Source organism: Pseudophryne corroboree, chromosome 3 (genome assembly GCF_028390025.1).
Source record: "Pseudophryne corroboree isolate aPseCor3 chromosome 3, aPseCor3.hap2, whole genome shotgun sequence".
Lineage (NCBI taxonomy): Eukaryota > Metazoa > Chordata > Amphibia > Anura > Myobatrachidae > Pseudophryne > Pseudophryne corroboree.
In genome coordinates, this window is record NC_086446.1 from 152,002,205 (window position 1) to 152,023,902 (window position 21,698).

Sequence of the window (21,698 nt, forward strand, 5' to 3'; positions counted from 1 at the left end):
ACACAATTTATCAGAGATTTAAGTGAATAAGCTACAGTGTCCAAGGTACTAAACATAATATAATCTATGGGGTGTCATAAGCAAGTCATTAGAATACTTTCCTACTAAATTTACAAGACATAAGCATTCAATATTTGAGTAAACAAAGAGAAAACAAAGCTATCTATTGGGTTTCACTAAAAATTCCATTGGGAGACTTGACTATTGTTGTTAAAAGACATAGGCATTTATATTATAGAGCCACAAACCACACTAGTAACATAAAAACATAAGCATTCAATATTTGAGTAAACAAAGAGAAAATAAAGCTATCTATTGGGTTTCACTAAAAAGTCCATTGGGAAACTTGACTATTGTTGTTAAAAGACATAGGCATTCATATTATAGAGCCACAAACCACACTAGTAAAATAAAAACATAAGCATTCAATATTTGAGTAAACAAAGAGAAAATAAAGCTATCTATTGGGTTTCACTAAAAAGTCCATTGGGAGACTTGACTATTGTTGTTAAAAGACATAGGCATTCATATTATAGAGCCACAAACCACACTAGTAAAATAAAAACATGATAACATGGGATTCAAACCAATGACAGTCTTAATTTGATAGTGCAAACTCAACACCTTACTAACTGTGCTAACCAGACTGTGCATACCAGACACACAATTTATCAGAGATTTAAGTGAATAAGCTATAGTGTCCAAGGTACTAAACATAATATAATCTATGGGGTGTCATAAGCAAGTCATTAGAATACTTTCCTACTAAATTTACAAGACATAAGCATTCAATATTTGAGTAAACAAAGAGAAAATAAAGCTATCTATTGGGTTTCACTAAAAAGTCCATTGGGAGACTTGACTATTGTTGTTAAAAGACATAGGCATTCATATTATAGAGCCACAAACCACAATAGTAAAATAAAAACATGATAACATGGGATTCGAATCAATGACAGTCTTAATTTGATAGCGCAAGCCCAACACCTTACGAACTGTGCTAACCAGACTGTGCATACCAGAAACACAATTTATCAGAGATTTAAGTGAATAAGCTACAGTGTCCATGGTACTAAACATAATATAATCTATGGGGTGTCATAAGCAAGTCATTAGAATACTTTCCTACTAAATTTACAAGACATAAGCATTCAATATTTGAGTAAACAAAGAGAAAATAAAGCTATCTATTGGGTTTCACTAAAAATTCCATGGGGAGACTTGACTATTGTTGTTAAAAGACATAGGCATTCATATTATAGAGCCACAAACCACACTAGTAAAATAAAAACATAAGCATTCAATATTTGAGTAAACAAAGAGAAAATAAAGCTATCTATTGGGTTTCACTAAAAAGTCCATTGGGAGACTTGACTATTGTTGTTAAAAGACATAGGCATTCATATTATAGAGCCACAAACCACACTAGTAAAAAAAAAACATGATAACATGGGATTCGAACTAATGACAGTATTAATTTGATAGTGCAAGCCCAACACCTTACGAACTGTGCTAACCAGACTGTGCATACCAAACATACAATTTATCAGAGATTTAAGTGAATAAGCTACAGTGTCCAAGGTACTAAACATAATTTAATCTATGGGGTGTCATAAGCAAGTCATTAGAATACTTTCCTACTAAATTTACAAGACATAAGCATTCAATATTTGAGTAAACAAAGAGAAAACAAAGCTATCTATTGGGTTTCACTAAAAAGTCCATTGGGAGACTTGACTATTGTTGTTAAAAGACATAGGCATTCATATTATAGAGCCACAAACCACACTAGTAAAATAAAAACATAAGCATTCAATATTTGAGTAAACAAAGAGAAAATAAAGCTATCTATTGGGTTTCACTAAAAAGTCCATTGGGAGACTTGACTATTGTTGTTAAAATACATAGGCATTCATATTATAGAGCCACAAACCACACTAGTAAAATAAAAACATGATAACATGGGATTCGAACCAATGACAGTCTTAATTTGATAGCGCAAGCCCAACACCTTACGAACTGTGCTAACCAGACTGTGCATACCAGACACACAATTTATCAGAGATTTAAGTGAATAAGCTACAGTGTCCAAGGTACTAAACATAATATAATCTATGGGGTGTCAAAAGCAAGTCATTAGAATACTTTCCTACTAAATTTACAAGACATAAGCATTCAATATTTGAGTAAACAAAGAGAAAATAAAGCTATCTATTGGGTTTCACTAAAAAGTCCATTGGGAGACTTGACTATTGTTGTTAAAAGACATAGGCATTCATATTATAGAGCCACAAACCACACAAGTAAAATAAAAACATAAGCATTCAATATTTGAGTAAACAAAGAGAAAATAAAGCTATCTATTGGGTTTCACTAAAAAGTCCATTGGGAGACTTGACTATTGTTGTTAAAATACATAGGCATTCATATTATAGAGCCACAAACCACACTAGTAAAATAAAAACATGATAACATGGGATTCGAACCAATGACAGTATTAATTTGATAGCGCAAGCCCAACACCTTACGAACTGTGCTAACCAGACTGTGCATACCAGACACCAAATTTATCAGAGATTTAAGTGAATAAGCTACAGTGTCCAAGGTACTAAACATAATTTAATCTATGGGGTGTCATAAGCACGTCATTAGAATACTTTCCTACTAAATTTACAAGACATAAGCATTCAATATTTGAGTAAACAAAGAGAAAATAAAGCTATCTATTGGGTTTCACTAAAAAGTCCAATGGGAGACTTGACTGTTGTTGTTAAAAGACATAGGCATTCATATTATAGAGCCACAAACCACACTAGTAAAATAAAAACATAAGCATTCAATATTTGAGTAAACAAAGAGAAAATAAAGCTATCTATTGGGTTTCACTAAAAAGTCCATTGGGAGACTTGACTATTGTTGTTAAAATACATAGGCATTCATATTATAGAGCCACAAACCACACTAGTAAAATAAAAACATGATAACATGGGATTCTAACCAATGACAGTATTAATTTGATAGCGCAAGCCCAACACCTTACGAACTGTGCTAACCAGACTGTGCATACCAGACACACAATTTATCAGAGATTTAAGTGAATAAGCTACAGTGTCCAAGGTACTAAACATAATATAATCTATGGGGTGTCATAAGCAAGTCATTAGAATACTTTCCTACTAAATTTACAAGACATAAGCATTCAATATTTGAGTAAACAAAGAGAAAATAAAGCTATCTATTGGGTTTCACTAAAAAGTCCATTGGGAGACTTGACTATTGTTGTTAAAAGACATAGGCATTCATATTATAGAGCCACAAACCACGCTAGTAAAATAAAAACATAAGCATTCAATATTTGAGTAAACAAAGAGAAAATAAAGCTATCTATTGGGTTTCACTAAAAAGTCCATTGGGAGACTTGACTATTGTTGTTAAAAGACATAGGCATTCATATTATAGAGCCACAAACCACAATAGTAAAATAAAAACATGATAACATGGGATTTGAACCAATGACATTCTTAATTTGATAGTGCAAACCCAAAACCTTACTAACTGTGCTAACCAGACTGTGCATACCAGACACCAAATTTATCAGAGATTTAAATGAATAAGCTACAGTGTCCAAGGTACTAAACATATTTTAATCTATGGGGTGTCATAAGCACGTCATTAGAATACTTTCCTACTAAATTTACAAGACATAAGCATTCAATATTTGAGTAAACAAAGAGAAAATAAAGCTATCTATTGGGTTTCACTAAAAAGTCCAATGGGAGACTTGATTATTGTTGTTAAAAGACATAGGCATTCATATTATAGAGCCACAAACCACACTAGTAAAATAAAAACATAAGCATTCAATATTTGAGTAAACAAAGAGAAAATAAAGCTATCTATTGGGTTTCACTAAAAATTCCATTGGGAGACTTGACTATTGTTGTTAAAATACATAGGCATTCATATTATAGAGCCACAAACCACACTAGTAAAATAAAAACATGATAACATGGGATTCGAACCAATGACAGTCTTAATTTAATAGCGCAAGCCCAACACCTTATGAACTGTGCTAACCAGACTGTGCATACCAGACACACAATTTATCAGATATTTAAGTGAATAAGCTACAGTGTCCAAGGTACTAAACATAATATAATCTATGGGGTGTCATAAGCAAGTCATTAGAATACTTTCCTACTAAATTTACAAGACATAAGCATTCAATATTTGAGTAAACAAAGAGAAAATAAAGCTATCTATTGGGTTTCACTAAAAATTCCATTGGGAGACTTGACTATTGTTGTTAAAAGACATAGGCATTCATATTATAGAGCCACAAACCACAATAGTAAAATAAAAACATGATAACATGGGATTCGAACCAATGACAGTCTTAATTTGATAGTGCAAACCCAACACCTTACTAACTGTGCTAACCAGACTGTGCATACCAGACACACAATTTATCAGAGATTTAAGTGAATAAGCTACAGTGTCCAAGGTACTAAACATAATATAATCTATGGGGTGTCATAAGCAAGTCATTAGAATACTTTCCTACTAAATTTACAAGACATAAGCATTCAATATTTGAGTAAACAAAGAGAAAATAAAGCTATCTATTGGGTTTCACTAAAAAGTCCAATGGGAGACTTGACTGTTGTTGTTAAAAGACATAGGCATTCATATTATAGAGCCACAAACCACACTAGTAAAATAAAAACATAAGCATTCAATATTTGAGTAAACAAAGAGAAAATAAAGCTATCTATTGGGTTTCACTAAAAAGTCCATTGGGAGACTTGACTATTGTTGTTAAAATACATAGGCATTCATATTATAGAGCCACAAACCACACTAGTAAAATAAAAACATGATAACATGGGATTCGAACCAATGACAGTATTAATTTGATAGTGCAAGCCCAACACCTTACGAACTGTGCTAACCAGACTGTGCATACCAGACCCACAATTTATCAGAGATTTAAGTGAATAAGCTACAGTGTCCAAGGTACTAAACATAATTTAATCTATGGGGTGTCATAAGCAAGTCATTAGAATACTTTCCTACTAAATTTACAAGACATAAGCATTCAATATTTGAGTAAACAAAGAGAAAACAAAGCTATCTATTGGGTTTCACTAAAAATTCATTTGGGAGACTTGACTATTGTTGTTAAAAGACATAGGCATTCATATTATAGAGCCACAAACCACACTAGTAAAATAAAAACATGATAACATGGGATTCGAACCAATGACAGTATTAATTTGATAGTGCAAGCCCAACACCTTACGAACTGTGCTAACCAGACTGTGCATACCAGACCCACAATTTATCAGAGATTTAAGTGAATAAGCTACAGTGTCCAAGGTACTAAACATAATATAATCTATGGGGTGTCATAAGCAAGTCATTAGAATACTTTCCTACTAAATTTACAAGACATAAGCATTCAATATTTGAGTAAACAAAGAGAAAATAAAGCTATCTATTGGGTTTCACTAAAAAGTCCAATGGGAGACTTGACTATTGTTGTTAAAAGACATAGGCATTCATATTATAGAGCCACAAACCACACTAGTAAAATAAAAACATAAGCATTCAATATTTGAGTAAACAAAGAGAAAATAAAGCTATCTATTGGGTTTCACTAAAAAGTCCATTGGGAGACTTGACTATTGTTGTTAAAATACATAGGCATTCATATTATAGAGCCACAAACCACACTAGTAAAATAAAAACATGATAACATGGGATTCGAACCAATGACAGTCTTAATTTGATAGCGCAAGCACAACACCTTACGAACTGTGCTAACCAGACTGTGCATACCAGGCACACAATTTATCAGAGATTTAAGTGAATAAGCTACAGTGTCCAAGGTACTAAACATAATATAATCTATGGGGTGTCATAAGCAAGTCATTAGAATACTTTCCTACTAAATTTACAAGACATAAGCATTCAATATTTGAGTAAACAAAGAGAAAACAAAGCTATCTATTGGGTTTCACTAAAAATTCCATTGGGAGACTTGACTATTGTTGTTAAAAGACATAGGCATTTATATTATAGAGCCACAAACCACACTAGTAACATAAAAACATAAGCATTCAATATTTGAGTAAACAAAGAGAAAATAAAGCTATCTATTGGGTTTCACTAAAAAGTCCATTGGGAAACTTGACTATTGTTGTTAAAAGACATAGGCATTCATATTATAGAGCCACAAACCACACTAGTAAAATAAAAACATAAGCATTCAATATTTGAGTAAACAAAGAGAAAATAAAGCTATCTATTGGGTTTCACTAAAAAGTCCATTGGGAGACTTGACTATTGTTGTTAAAAGACATAGGCATTCATATTATAGAGCCACAAACCACACTAGTAAAATAAAAACATGATAACATGGGATTCAAACCAATGACAGTCTTAATTTGATAGTGCAAACTCAACACCTTACTAACTGTGCTAACCAGACTGTGCATACCAGACACACAATTTATCAGAGATTTAAGTGAATAAGCTATAGTGTCCAAGGTACTAAACATAATATAATCTATGGGGTGTCATAAGCAAGTCATTAGAATACTTTCCTACTAAATTTACAAGACATAAGCATTCAATATTTGAGTAAACAAAGAGAAAATAAAGCTATCTATTGGGTTTCACTAAAAAGTCCATTGGGAGACTTGACTATTGTTGTTAAAAGACATAGGCATTCATATTATAGAGCCACAAACCACAATAGTAAAATAAAAACATGATAACATGGGATTCGAATCAATGACAGTCTTAATTTGATAGCGCAAGCCCAACACCTTACGAACTGTGCTAACCAGACTGTGCATACCAGAAACACAATTTATCAGAGATTTAAGTGAATAAGCTACAGTGTCCATGGTACTAAACATAATATAATCTATGGGGTGTCATAAGCAAGTCATTAGAATACTTTCCTACTAAATTTACAAGACATAAGCATTCAATATTTGAGTAAACAAAGAGAAAATAAAGCTATCTATTGGGTTTCACTAAAAATTCCATGGGGAGACTTGACTATTGTTGTTAAAAGACATAGGCATTCATATTATAGAGCCACAAACCACACTAGTAAAATAAAAACATAAGCATTCAATATTTGAGTAAACAAAGAGAAAATAAAGCTATCTATTGGGTTTCACTAAAAAGTCCATTGGGAGACTTGACTATTGTTGTTAAAAGACATAGGCATTCATATTATAGAGCCACAAACCACACTAGTAAAAAAAAAACATGATAACATGGGATTCGAACTAATGACAGTATTAATTTGATAGTGCAAGCCCAACACCTTACGAACTGTGCTAACCAGACTGTGCATACCAAACATACAATTTATCAGAGATTTAAGTGAATAAGCTACAGTGTCCAAGGTACTAAACATAATTTAATCTATGGGGTGTCATAAGCAAGTCATTAGAATACTTTCCTACTAAATTTACAAGACATAAGCATTCAATATTTGAGTAAACAAAGAGAAAACAAAGCTATCTATTGGGTTTCACTAAAAAGTCCATTGGGAGACTTGACTATTGTTGTTAAAAGACATAGGCATTCATATTATAGAGCCACAAACCACACTAGTAAAATAAAAACATAAGCATTCAATATTTGAGTAAACAAAGAGAAAATAAAGCTATCTATTGGGTTTCACTAAAAAGTCCATTGGGAGACTTGACTATTGTTGTTAAAATACATAGGCATTCATATTATAGAGCCACAAACCACACTAGTAAAATAAAAACATGATAACATGGGATTCGAACCAATGACAGTCTTAATTTGATAGCGCAAGCCCAACACCTTACGAACTGTGCTAACCAGACTGTGCATACCAGACACACAATTTATCAGAGATTTAAGTGAATAAGCTACAGTGTCCAAGGTACTAAACATAATTTAATCTATGGGGTGTCATAAGCAAGTCATTAGAATACTTTCCTACTAAATTTACAAGACATAAGCATTCAATATTTGAGTAAACAAAGAGAAAACAAAGCTATCTATTGGGTTTCACTAAAAATTCATTTGGGAGACTTGACTATTGTTGTTAAAAGACATAGGCATTCATATTATAGAGCCACAAACCACACTAGTAAAATAAAAACATGATAACATGGGATTCGAACCAATGACAGTATTAATTTGATAGTGCAAGCCCAACACCTTACGAACTGTGCTAACCAGACTGTGCATACCAGACCCACAATTTATCAGAGATTTAAGTGAATAAGCTACAGTGTCCAAGGTACTAAACATAATATAATCTATGGGGTGTCATAAGCAAGTCATTAGAATACTTTCCTACTAAATTTACAAGACATAAGCATTCAATATTTGAGTAAACAAAGAGAAAATAAAGCTATCTATTGGGTTTCACTAAAAAGTCCAATGGGAGACTTGACTATTGTTGTTAAAAGACATAGGCATTCATATTATAGAGCCACAAACCACACTAGTAAAATAAAAACATAAGCATTCAATATTTGAGTAAACAAAGAGAAAATAAAGCTATCTATTGGGTTTCACTAAAAAGTCCATTGGGAGACTTGACTATTGTTGTTAAAATACATAGGCATTCATATTATAGAGCCACAAACCACACTAGTAAAATAAAAACATGATAACATGGGATTCGAACCAATGACAGTCTTAATTTGATAGCGCAAGCACAACACCTTACGAACTGTGCTAACCAGACTGTGCATACCAGGCACACAATTTATCAGAGATTTAAGTGAATAAGCTACAGTGTCCAAGGTACTAAACATAATATAATCTATGGGGTGTCATAAGCAAGTCATTAGAATACTTTCCTACTAAATTTACAAGACATAAGCATTCAATATTTGAGTAAACAAAGAGAAAACAAAGCTATCTATTGGGTTTCACTAAAAATTCCATTGGGAGACTTGACTATTGTTGTTAAAAGACATAGGCATTTATATTATAGAGCCACAAACCACACTAGTAACATAAAAACATAAGCATTCAATATTTGAGTAAACAAAGAGAAAATAAAGCTATCTATTGGGTTTCACTAAAAAGTCCATTGGGAAACTTGACTATTGTTGTTAAAAGACATAGGCATTCATATTATAGAGCCACAAACCACACTAGTAAAATAAAAACATAAGCATTCAATATTTGAGTAAACAAAGAGAAAATAAAGCTATCTATTGGGTTTCACTAAAAAGTCCATTGGGAGACTTGACTATTGTTGTTAAAAGACATAGGCATTCATATTATAGAGCCACAAACCACACTAGTAAAATAAAAACATGATAACATGGGATTCAAACCAATGACAGTCTTAATTCGATAGTGCAAACTCAACACCTTACTAACTGTGCTAACCAGACTGTGCATACCAGACACACAATTTATCAGAGATTTAAGTGAATAAGCTATAGTGTCCAAGGTACTAAACATAATATAATCTATGGGGTGTCATAAGCAAGTCATTAGAATACTTTCCTACTAAATTTACAAGACATAAGCATTCAATATTTGAGTAAACAAAGAGAAAATAAAGCTATCTATTGGGTTTCACTAAAAAGTCCATTGGGAGACTTGACTATTGTTGTTAAAAGACATAGGCATTCATATTATAGAGCCACAAACCACAATAGTAAAATAAAAACATGATAACATGGGATTCGAATCAATGACAGTCTTAATTTGATAGCGCAAGCCCAACACCTTACGAACTGTGCTAACCAGACTGTGCATACCAGAAACACAATTTATCAGAGATTTAAGTGAATAAGCTACAGTGTCCATGGTACTAAACATAATATAATCTATGGGGTGTCATAAGCAAGTCATTAGAATACTTTCCTACTAAATTTACAAGACATAAGCATTCAATATTTGAGTAAACAAAGAGAAAATAAAGCTATCTATTGGGTTTCACTAAAAATTCCATGGGGAGACTTGACTATTGTTGTTAAAAGACATAGGCATTCATATTATAGAGCCACAAACCACACTAGTAAAATAAAAACATAAGCATTCAATATTTGAGTAAACAAAGAGAAAATAAAGCTATCTATTGGGTTTCACTAAAAAGTCCATTGGGAGACTTGACTATTGTTGTTAAAAGACATAGGCATTCATATTATAGAGCCACAAACCACACTAGTAAAAAAAAAACATGATAACATGGGATTCGAACTAATGACAGTATTAATTTGATAGTGCAAGCCCAACACCTTACGAACTGTGCTAACCAGACTGTGCATACCAAACATACAATTTATCAGAGATTTAAGTGAATAAGCTACAGTGTCCAAGGTACTAAACATAATTTAATCTATGGGGTGTCATAAGCAAGTCATTAGAATACTTTCCTACTAAATTTACAAGACATAAGCATTCAATATTTGAGTAAACAAAGAGAAAACAAAGCTATCTATTGGGTTTCACTAAAAAGTCCATTGGGAGACTTGACTATTGTTGTTAAAAGACATAGGCATTCATATTATAGAGCCACAAACCACACTAGTAAAATAAAAACATAAGCATTCAATATTTGAGTAAACAAAGAGAAAATAAAGCTATCTATTGGGTTTCACTAAAAAGTCCATTGGGAGACTTGACTATTGTTGTTAAAATACATAGGCATTCATATTATAGAGCCACAAACCACACTAGTAAAATAAAAACATGATAACATGGGATTCGAACCAATGACAGTCTTAATTTGATAGCGCAAGCCCAACACCTTACGAACTGTGCTAACCAGACTGTGCATACCAGACACACAATTTATCAGAGATTTAAGTGAATAAGCTACAGTGTCCAAGGTACTAAACATAATATAATCTATGGGGTGTCAAAAGCAAGTCATTAGAATACTTTCCTACTAAATTTACAAGACATAAGCATTCAATATTTGAGTAAACAAAGAGAAAATAAAGCTATCTATTGGGTTTCACTAAAAAGTCCATTGGGAGACTTGACTATTGTTGTTAAAAGACATAGGCATTCATATTATAGAGCCACAAACCACACAAGTAAAATAAAAACATAAGCATTCAATATTTGAGTAAACAAAGAGAAAATAAAGCTATCTATTGGGTTTCACTAAAAAGTCCATTGGGAGACTTGACTATTGTTGTTAAAATACATAGGCATTCATATTATAGAGCCACAAACCACACTAGTAAAATAAAAACATGATAACATGGGATTCGAACCAATGACAGTATTAATTTGATAGCGCAAGCCCAACACCTTACGAACTGTGCTAACCAGACTGTGCATACCAGACACCAAATTTATCAGAGATTTAAGTGAATAAGCTACAGTGTCCAAGGTACTAAACATAATTTAATCTATGGGGTGTCATAAGCACGTCATTAGAATACTTTCCTACTAAATTTACAAGACATAAGCATTCAATATTTGAGTAAACAAAGAGAAAATAAAGCTATCTATTGGGTTTCACTAAAAAGTCCAATGGGAGACTTGACTGTTGTTGTTAAAAGACATAGGCATTCATATTATAGAGCCACAAACCACACTAGTAAAATAAAAACATAAGCATTCAATATTTGAGTAAACAAAGAGAAAATAAAGCTATCTATTGGGTTTCACTAAAAAGTCCATTGGGAGACTTGACTATTGTTGTTAAAATACATAGGCATTCATATTATAGAGCCACAAACCACACTAGTAAAATAAAAACATGATAACATGGGATTCTAACCAATGACAGTATTAATTTGATAGCGCAAGCCCAACACCTTACGAACTGTGCTAACCAGACTGTGCATACCAGACACACAATTTATCAGAGATTTAAGTGAATAAGCTACAGTGTCCAAGGTACTAAACATAATATAATCTATGGGGTGTCATAAGCAAGTCATTAGAATACTTTCCTACTAAATTTACAAGACATAAGCATTCAATATTTGAGTAAACAAAGAGAAAATAAAGCTATCTATTGGGTTTCACTAAAAAGTCCATTGGGAGACTTGACTATTGTTGTTAAAAGACATAGGCATTCATATTATAGAGCCACAAACCACGCTAGTAAAATAAAAACATAAGCATTCAATATTTGAGTAAACAAAGAGAAAATAAAGCTATCTATTGGGTTTCACTAAAAAGTCCATTGGGAGACTTGACTATTGTTGTTAAAAGACATAGGCATTCATATTATAGAGCCACAAACCACAATAGTAAAATAAAAACATGATAACATGGGATTTGAACCAATGACATTCTTAATTTGATAGTGCAAACCCAAAACCTTACTAACTGTGCTAACCAGACTGTGCATACCAGACACCAAATTTATCAGAGATTTAAATGAATAAGCTACAGTGTCCAAGGTACTAAACATATTTTAATCTATGGGGTGTCATAAGCACGTCATTAGAATACTTTCCTACTAAATTTACAAGACATAAGCATTCAATATTTGAGTAAACAAAGAGAAAATAAAGCTATCTATTGGGTTTCACTAAAAAGTCCAATGGGAGACTTGATTATTGTTGTTAAAAGACATAGGCATTCATATTATAGAGCCACAAACCACACTAGTAAAATAAAAACATAAGCATTCAATATTTGAGTAAACAAAGAGAAAATAAAGCTATCTATTGGGTTTCACTAAAAATTCCATTGGGAGACTTGACTATTGTTGTTAAAATACATAGGCATTCATATTATAGAGCCACAAACCACACTAGTAAAATAAAAACATGATAACATGGGATTCGAACCAATGACAGTCTTAATTTAATAGCGCAAGCCCAACACCTTATGAACTGTGCTAACCAGACTGTGCATACCAGACACACAATTTATCAGATATTTAAGTGAATAAGCTACAGTGTCCAAGGTACTAAACATAATATAATCTATGGGGTGTCATAAGCAAGTCATTAGAATACTTTCCTACTAAATTTACAAGACATAAGCATTCAATATTTGAGTAAACAAAGAGAAAATAAAGCTATCTATTGGGTTTCACTAAAAATTCCATTGGGAGACTTGACTATTGTTGTTAAAAGACATAGGCATTCATATTATAGAGCCACAAACCACAATAGTAAAATAAAAACATGATAACATGGGATTCGAACCAATGACAGTCTTAATTTGATAGTGCAAACCCAACACCTTACTAACTGTGCTAACCAGACTGTGCATACCAGACACACAATTTATCAGAGATTTAAGTGAATAAGCTACAGTGTCCAAGGTACTAAACATAATATAATCTATGGGGTGTCATAAGCAAGTCATTAGAATACTTTCCTACTAAATTTACAAGACATAAGCATTCAATATTTGAGTAAACAAAGAGAAAATAAAGCTATCTATTGGGTTTCACTAAAAAGTCCAATGGGAGACTTGACTGTTGTTGTTAAAAGACATAGGCATTCATATTATAGAGCCACAAACCACACTAGTAAAATAAAAACATAAGCATTCAATATTTGAGTAAACAAAGAGAAAATAAAGCTATCTATTGGGTTTCACTAAAAAGTCCATTGGGAGACTTGACTATTGTTGTTAAAATACATAGGCATTCATATTATAGAGCCACAAACCACACTAGTAAAATAAAAACATGATAACATGGGATTCGAACCAATGACAGTATTAATTTGATAGTGCAAGCCCAACACCTTACGAACTGTGCTAACCAGACTGTGCATACCAGACCCACAATTTATCAGAGATTTAAGTGAATAAGCTACAGTGTCCAAGGTACTAAACATAATTTAATCTATGGGGTGTCATAAGCAAGTCATTAGAATACTTTCCTACTAAATTTACAAGACATAAGCATTCAATATTTGAGTAAACAAAGAGAAAACAAAGCTATCTATTGGGTTTCACTAAAAATTCATTTGGGAGACTTGACTATTGTTGTTAAAAGACATAGGCATTCATATTATAGAGCCACAAACCACACTAGTAAAATAAAAACATAAGCATTCAATATTTGAGTAAACAAAGAGAAAATAAAGCTATCTATTGGGTTTCACTAAAAAGTCCATTGGGAGACTTGACTATTGTTGTTAAAATACATAGGCATTCATATTATAGAGCCACAAACCACACTAGTAAAATAAAAACATGATAACATGGGATTCGAACCAATGACAGTCTTAATTTGATAGCGCAAGCCCAACACCTTACGAACTGTGCTAACCAGACTGTGCATACCAGACACACAATTTATCAGAGATTTAAGTGAATAAGCTACAGTGTCCAAGGTACTAAACATAATATAATCTATGGGGTGTCATAAGCAAGTCATTAGAATACTTTTCTACTAAATTTACAAGACATAAGCATTCAATATTTGAGTAAACAAAGAGAAAATAAAGCTATCTATTGGGTTTCACTAAAAAGTCCATTGGGAGACTTGACTATTGTTGTTAAAAGACATAGGCATTCATATTATAGAGCCACAAACCACAATAGTAAAATAAAAACATGATAACATGGGATTCAAACCAATGACAGTCTTAATTTGATAGTGCAAACCCAACACCTTACTAACTGTGCTAACCAGACTGTGCATACCAGACACACAATTTATCAGAGATTTAAGTGAATAAGCTACAGTGTCCAAGGTACTTAACATAATATAATCTATGGGGTGTCATAAGCACGTCATTAGAATACTTTTCTACAAAATTTTCAAGACATAAGCATTCAATATTTGAGTAAACAAAGAGAAAATAAAGCTATCTATTGGGTTTCACTAAAAAGTCCATTGGGAGACTTGACTATTGTTGTTAAAAGACATAGGCATTCATATTATAGAGCCACAAACCACAATAGTAAAATAAAAACATGATAACATGGGATTCAAACCAATGACAGTCTTAATTTGATAGTGCAAACCCAACACCTTACTAACTGTGCTAACCAGACTGTTCATATCAGACACACAATTTATCAGAGATTTAAGTGAATAAGCTGCAGTGTCCAAGATACTAAACATAATATAATCTATGGGGTGTCATAAGCAAGTCATTAGAATACTTTCCTACTAAATTTACAAGACATAAGCATTCAATATTTGAGTAAACAAAGAGAAAATAAAGCTATCTATTGGGTTTCACTAAAAAGTCCAATGGGAGACTTGACTGTTGTTGTTAAAAGACATAGGCATTCATATTATAGAGCCACAAACCACACTAGTAAAATAAAAACATTAGCATTCAATATTTGAGTAAACAAAGAGAAAATAAAGCTATCTATTGGGTTTCACTAAAAAGTCCATTGGGAGACTTGATTATTGTTGTTAAAATACATAGGCATTCATATTATAGAGCCACAAACCACACTAGTAAAATAAAAACATGATAACATGGGATTCGAACCAATGACAGTCTTAATTTGATAGCGCAAGCCCAACACCTTACGAACTGTGCTAACCAGACTGTGCATACCAGACACACAATTTATCAGAGATTTAAGTGAATAAGCTACAGTGTCCAAGGTACTTAACATAATATAATCTATGGGGTGTCATAAGCACGTCATTAGAATACTTTTCTACAAAATTTACAAGACATAAGCATTCAATATTTGAGTAAACAAAGAGAAAATAAAGCTATCTATTGGGTTTCACTAAAAAGTCCATTGGGAGACTTGACTATTGTTGTTAAAAGACATAGGCATTCATATTATAGAGCCACAAACCACAATAGTAAAATAAAAACATGATAACATGGGATTCGAACCAATGACAGTCTTAATTTGATAGTGCAAACCCAACACCTTACTAACTGTGCTAACCAGACTGTTCATACCAGACACACAATTTATCAGAGATTTAAGTGAATAAGCTGCAGTGTCCAAGATACTAAACATAATATAATCTATGGGGTGTCATAAGCAAGTCATTAGAATACTTTCCTACTAAATTTACAAGACATAAGCATTCAATATTTGAGTAAACAAAGAGAAAATAAAGCTATCTATTGGGTTTCACTAAAAAGTCCAATGGGAGACTTGACTGTTGTTGTTAAAAGACATAGGCATTCATATTATAGAGCCACAAACCACACTAGTAAAATAAAAACATTAGCATTCAATATTTGAGTAAACAAAGATAAAATAAAGCTATCTATTGGGTTTCACTAAAAAGTCCATTAGGAGACTTGATTATTGTTGTTAAAATACATAGGCATTCATATTATAGAGCCACAAACCACACTAGTAAAATAAAAACATGATAACATGGGATTCGAACCAATGACAGTCTTAATTTGATAGCGCAAGCCCAACACCTTACGAACTGTGCTAACCAGACTGTGCATACCAGACACACAATTTATCAGAGATTTAAGTGAATAAGCTACAGTGTCCAAGGTACTAAACATAATATAATCTGTGGGGTGTCATAAGCACGTCATTAGAATACTTTCCTACTAAATTTACAAGACATAAGCATTCAATATTTGAGTAAACAAAGAGAAAATAAAGCTATCTATTGGGTTTCACTAAAAAGTCCATTGGGAGACTTGATTATTGTTGTTAAAATACATAGGCATTCATATTATAGAGCCACAAACCACACTAGTAAAATAAAAACATGATAACATGGGATTCGAACCAATGACAGTCTTAATTTGATAGCGCAAGCCCAACACCTTACGAACTGTGCTAACCAGACTGTGCATACCAGACACACAATTTATCAGAGATTTAAGTGAATAAGCTACAGTGTCCAAGGTACTAAACATAATATAATCTGTGGGGTGTCATAAGCACGTCATTAGAATACTTTCCTACTAAATTTACAAGACATAAGCATTCAATATTTGAGTAAACAAAGAGAAAATAAAGCTATCTATTGGGTTTCACTAAAAAGTCCAATGGGAGACTTGACTATTGTTGTTAAAAGACATAGGCATTCATATTATAGAGCCACAAACCACACTAGTAAAATAAAAACATAAGCATTCAATATTTGAGTAAACAAAGAGAAAATAAAGCTATCTATTGGGTTTCACTAAAAAGTCCATTGGGAGACTTGACTATTGTTGTTAAAAGACATAGGCATTCATATTATAGAGCCACAAACCACACTAGTAAAATAAAAACATGATAACATGGGATTCAAACCAATGACAGTCTTAATTTGATAGTGCAAACTCAACACCTTACTAACTGTGCTAACCAGACTGTGCATACCAGACACACAATTTATCAGAGATTTAAGTGAATAAGCTATAGTGTCCAAGGTACTAAACATAATATAATCTATGGGGTGTCATAAGCAAGTCATTAGAATACTTTCCTACTAAATTTACAAGACATAAGCATTCAATATTTGAGTAAACAAAGAGAAAATAAAGCGATCTATTGGGTTTCACTAAAAAGTCCATTGGGAGACTTGACTATTGTTGTTAAAAGACATAGGCATTCATATTATAGAGCCACAAACCACACTTGTAAAAATAAAAACATGATAACATGGGATTCTAACTAATGACAGTCTTAATTTGATAGTGCAAACCCAACACCTTACTAACTGTGCTAACCAGACTGTGCATACCAGATACACAATTTATCAGAGATTTAAGTGAATAAGCTACAGTGTCCAAGGTACTAAACATAATATAATCTATGGGGTGTCATAAGCACGTCATTAGAATACTTTTCTACAAAATTTACAAGACATAAGCATTCAATATTTGAGTAAACAAAGAGAAAATAAAGCTATCTATTGGGTTTCACTAAAAAGTCCATTGGGAGACTTGACTATTGTTGTTAAAAGACATAGGCATTCATATTATAGAGCCACAAACCACAATAGTAAAATAAAAACATGATAACATGGGATTCGAATCAATGACAGTCTTAATTTGATAGCGCAAGCCCAACACCTTACGAACTGTGCTAACCAGACTGTGCATACCAGAAACACAATTTATCAGAGATTTAAGTGAATAAGCTACAGTGTCCATGGTACTAAACATAATATAATCTATGGGGTGTCATAAGCAAGTCATTAGAATACTTTCCTACTAAATTTACAAGACATAAGCATTCAATATTTGAGTAAACAAAGAGAAAATAAAGCTATCTATTGGGTTTCACTAAAAATTCCATGGGGAGACTTGACTATTGTTGTTAAAAGACATAGGCATTCATATTATAGAGCCACAAACCACACTAGTAAAATAAAAACATAAGCATTCAATATTTGAGTAAACAAAGAGAAAATAAAGCTATCTATTGGGTTTCACTAAAAAGTCCATTGGGAGACTTGACTATTGTTGTTAAAAGACATAGGCATTCATATTATAGAGCCACAAACCACACTAGTAAAAAAAAAACATGATAACATGGGATTCGAACTAATGACAGTATTAATTTGATAGTGCAAGCCCAACACCTTACGAACTGTGCTAACCAGACTGTGCATACCAAACATACAATTTATCAGAGATTTAAGTGAATAAGCTACAGTGTCCAAGGTACTAAACATAATTTAATCTATGGGGTGTCATAAGCAAGTCATTAGAATACTTTCCTACTAAATTTACAAGACATAAGCATTCAATATTTGAGTAAACAAAGAGAAAACAAAGCTATCTATTGGGTTTCACTAAAAAGTCCATTGGGAGACTTGACTATTGTTGTTAAAAGACATAGGCATTCATATTATAGAGCCACAAACCACACTAGTAAAATAAAAACATAAGCATTCAATATTTGAGTAAACAAAGAGAAAATAAAGCTATCTATTGGGTTTCACTAAAAAGTCCATTGGGAGACTTGACTATTGTTGTTAAAATACATAGGCATTCATATTATAGAGCCACAAACCACACTAGTAAAATAAAAACATGATAACATGGGATTCGAACCAATGACAGTCTTAATTTGATAGCGCAAGCCCAACACCTTACGAACTGTGCTAACCAGACTGTGCATACCAGACACACAATTTATCAGAGATTTAAGTGAATAAGCTACAGTGTCCAAGGTACTAAACATAATATAATCTATGGGGTGTCAAAAGCAAGTCATTAGAATACTTTCCTACTAAATTTACAAGACATAAGCATTCAATATTTGAGTAAACAAAGAGAAAATAAAGCTATCTATTGGGTTTCACTAAAAAGTCCATTGGGAGACTTGACTATTGTTGTTAAAAGACATAGGCATTCATATTATAGAGCCACAAACCACACAAGTAAAATAAAAACATAAGCATTCAATATTTGAGTAAACAAAGAGAAAATAAAGCTATCTATTGGGTTTCACTAAAAAGTCCATTGGGAGACTTGACTATTGTTGTTAAAATACATAGGCATTCATATTATAGAGCCACAAACCACACTAGTAAAATAAAAACATGATAACATGGGATTCGAACCAATGACAGTATTAATTTGATAGCGCAAGCCCAACACCTTACGAACTGTGCTAACCAGACTGTGCATACCAGACACCAAATTTATCAGAGATTTAAGTGAATAAGCTACAGTGTCCAAGGTACTAAACATAATTTAATCTATGGGGTGTCATAAGCACGTCATTAGAATACTTTCCTACTAAATTTACAAGACATAAGCATTCAATATTTGAGTAAACAAAGAGAAAATAAAGCTATCTATTGGGTTTCACTAAAAAGTCCAATGGGAGACTTGACTGTTGTTGTTAAAAGACATAGGCATTCATATTATAGAGCCACAAACCACACTAGTAAAATAAAAACATAAGCATTCAATATTTGAGTAAACAAAGAGAAAATAAAGCTATCTATTGGGTTTCACTAAAAAGTCCATTGGGAGACTTGACTATTGTTGTTAAAATACATAGGCATTCATATTATAGAGCCACAAACCACACTAGTAAAATAAAAACATGATAACATGGGATTCTAACCAATGACAGTATTAATTTGATAGCGCAAGCCCAACACCTTACGAACTGTGCTAACCAGACTGTGCATACCAGACACACAATTTATCAGAGATTTAAGTGAATAAGCTACAGTGTCCAAGGTACTAAACATAATATAATCTATGGGGTGTCATAAGCAAGTCATTAGAATACTTTCCTACTAAATTTACAAGACATAAGCATTCAATATTTGAGTAAACAAAGAGAAAATAAAACTATCTATTGGGTTTCACTAAAAAGTCCATTGGGAGACTTGACTATTGTTGTTAAAAGACATAGGCATTCATATTATAGAGCCACAAACCACACTAGTAAAATAAAAACATAAGCATTCAATATTTGAGTAAACAAAGAGAAAATAAAGCTATCTATTGGGTTTCACTAAAAAGTCCATTGGGAGACTTGACTATTGTTGTTAAAATACATAGGCATTCATATTATAGAGCCACAAACCACACTAGTAAAATAAAAACATGATAACATGGGATTCGAACCAATGACAGTCTTAATTTGATAGCGCAAGCCCAACACCTTACGAACTGTGCTAACCAGACTGTGCATACCAGACACACAATTTATCAGAGATTTAAGTGAATAAGCTACAGTGTCCAAGGTACTAAACATAATATAATCTATGGGGTGTCAAAAGCAAGTCATTAGAATACTTTCCTACTAAATTTACAAGACATAAGCATTCAATATTTGAGTAAACAAAGAGAAAATAAAGCTATCTATTGGGTTTCACTAAAAAGTCCATTGGGAGACTTGACTATTGTTGTTAAAAGACATAGGCATTCATATTATAGAGCCACAAACCACACAAGTAAAATAAAAACATAAGCATTCAATATTTGAGTAAACAAAGAGAAAATAAAGCTATCTATTGGGTTTCACTAAAAAGTCCATTGGGAGACTTGACTATTGTTGTTAAAATACATAGGCATTCATATTATAGAGCCACAAACCACACTAGTAAAATAAAAACATGATAACATGGGATTCGAACCAATGACAGTATTAATTTGATAGCGCAAGCCCAACACCTTACGAACTGTGCTAACCAGACTGTGCATACCAGACACCAAATTTATCAGAGATTTAAGTGAATAAGCTACAGTGTCCAAGGTACTAAACATAATTTAATCTATGGGGTGTCATAAGCACGTCATTAGAATACTTTCCTACTAAATTTACAAGACATAAGCATTCAATATTTGAGTAAACAAAGAGAAAATAAAGCTATCTATTGGGTTTCACTAAAAAGTCCAATGGGAGACTTGACTGTTGTTGTTAAAAGACATAGGCATTCATATTATAGAGCCACAAACCACACTAGTAAAATAAAAACATAAGCATTCAATATTTGAGTAAACAAAGAGAAAATAAAGCTATCTATTGGGTTTCACTAAAAAGTCCATTGGGAGACTTGACTATTGTTGTTAAAATACATAGGCATTCATATTATAGAGCCACAAACCACACTAGTAAAATAAAAACATGATAACATGGGATTCTAACCAATGACAGTATTAATTTGATAGCGCAAGCCCAACACCTTACGAACTGTGCTAACCAGACTGTGCATACCAGACACACAATTTATCAGAGATTTAAGTGAATAAGCTACAGTGTCCAAGGTACTAAACATAATATAATCTATGGGGTGTCATAAGCAAGTCATTAGAATACTTTCCTACTAAATTTACAAGACATAAGCATTCAATATTTGAGTAAACAAA